Raw genomic sequence first — 2,139 nt, 5'->3', positions numbered from 1 at the left:
TGAGTTTGAATTTGGTTGCGAATATTTTGGCTGCACACCTTTTCCCCCCTCTCTCTCCTTAATTAATTGTTTTATTTATTCCAAAACATGCACAAGTTTTGGTTGGCAGATTTGTGTGGAGCATTAGTTACTCACAAATCTCTCTCTCTCTCTCTCTCTCTCTCTCTCACACACACACACACACACACACACAGAAGTTGCAAGGGAACTCTCTTCTTCCTCTCTCTAATTTCGGCTAAGGGAAGGAACAACAAGAAGGAGTTTTCAAGTGTAAAGCCTAGCATAATCAAGGTGTTTGTTGAAAGCTTGAAGGGTATACAAGCTTGAGGTTCTTCTATCTTGAAGAATCACCATTCATATCATCATCTCCTTCATTTTCTTGGACTCTTGAAGGTAGTATGCTATTAACACCCTATGGTTGTTTATATTGGTAAGCATGCAAATTCTTATAAGGATCCGGGGCTTGGGTTTTGCATATAAAATCATTTTTTATATTCATCTAATTAACAAGATTTAAAACTTATTTATGCACTACATTTTTCATATATATGGGTTTATATGACTTTGATAATCTTGTTAAAACCCAACACCATCTTTGTTCATTAAAACTTTTATAAACAAAATTTTTATCATATGAATTTCATCGTGTTAAAAGTTTTATGATAAATTTTACCTTGATTTTTGAACTATCATTTCACAATATTGATTATTTAAATTTCTCACGACATTTTAATTACACTATGTTATATAATACACATGGTAGAATTTTCATTACCCAAATTTATTCTCATAACAACTTTCATTATAAAATTTTTGGTTCATTATAACTTTTCACAAATAAAATTTGCATTATACGATTCAACTCGTTTTCTTATGATAGTTTTGCCTTGATTTTTCAAGAAATTCACAAATTTATACCTTGTAATTGTCTTGAAATCCTCAACGCAAAACCTCATAGAAATTCTACTTTTAAAGACAAAAATCGTTTATTTCGATTTCTCGATTCATAATGCCGGTCATTTTAACTTACCATGATATTTTCGTTACATGATATTAAATAACGAACATGGTAAAAATTTTCATTACATAAATTTTTATTCCCAAAACAACTTTCATCATTCATATTGATACCTCATAAAAAATATCGACATTCAATTCACTTATTTTAATTTCCTCATAAGCAAAGTTTTATTTTGATCTTTATAAAAATTTATTTGCTTCCTCATGACAATCGGCTTTTGTTTTTACAATAAATTTCAAAATACAAACCTTATTATCTTAGTTTCCCATGATATTTTCCACTACTTAATTTTAAGCATTTCAAGAACGATTTACGTTACGCGGGTTGCTTTATTTCAAATTTTCTCGTAAATTATTTTACAACTTAAGCCGACCCGACGTATCGTAACAAATCTCGTTTTAGTGGAAAAGTTTTAGCAAAGAAACTGTTGTGATTCACAAACTTGAATCTCAATATTTTTATAAAAACTTTACGTTTCAAACATTTGTAGGAACCTCCTAAATAACTTTTTCTAACTATTATAACAACCTTTTCACGAATGTGAGTTTGCTAAAACGCGAACAATCCGTGGTGATTAATGAAAGTAGCGTTTTGGCGCAAAAATATTAACTTGTAATTTTATTATCAAAAGTTTCATGAAAGTTTCAATCATTATTTATAAATTATGATATTTTCAATTTAAAACTTATTATTAGTCGAATTTTCTCTAATCGCAATCACAAGTTCCCAAATACCCGTATTCGATCTCAAACTACCACCTTAATTCAAACCATCCTTCCACTTCAAAAGTTTTCCCACACAATCAAATCTTTCCTCAAGATGAACGAAACATAACATACCAAAGTTATACCCTCACCAACTCAAACCCCATGCAAATCCAAGATGTAAAAAATCCACCCAACAAAAAGCCGTAAATACCGACACTTTTACGCCATGAAAACCTATCAAAATCACTATCCTTATACTTAAAAGACATCGTTAAACACATCCACAAATGCCTTGAACATATACAAGCCAAATTTTACCTAGTTATGACTCAATCTTTCGAATCATGCTATGTCAAATCACAAAACATGTCGCCACACCATTTCCATCCAACCATAGAGTTTGATATCAAA

Source organism: Bidens hawaiensis, unplaced genomic scaffold, assembly GCF_021521415.1.
Source record: "Bidens hawaiensis isolate Kalapana, Puna unplaced genomic scaffold, B.hawaiensis_p1.1 tig00024412_1, whole genome shotgun sequence".
In the NCBI taxonomy this organism is placed as follows: Eukaryota; Viridiplantae; Streptophyta; class Magnoliopsida; order Asterales; family Asteraceae; genus Bidens; species Bidens hawaiensis.
This window is presented reverse-complemented; position numbering follows the sequence as displayed.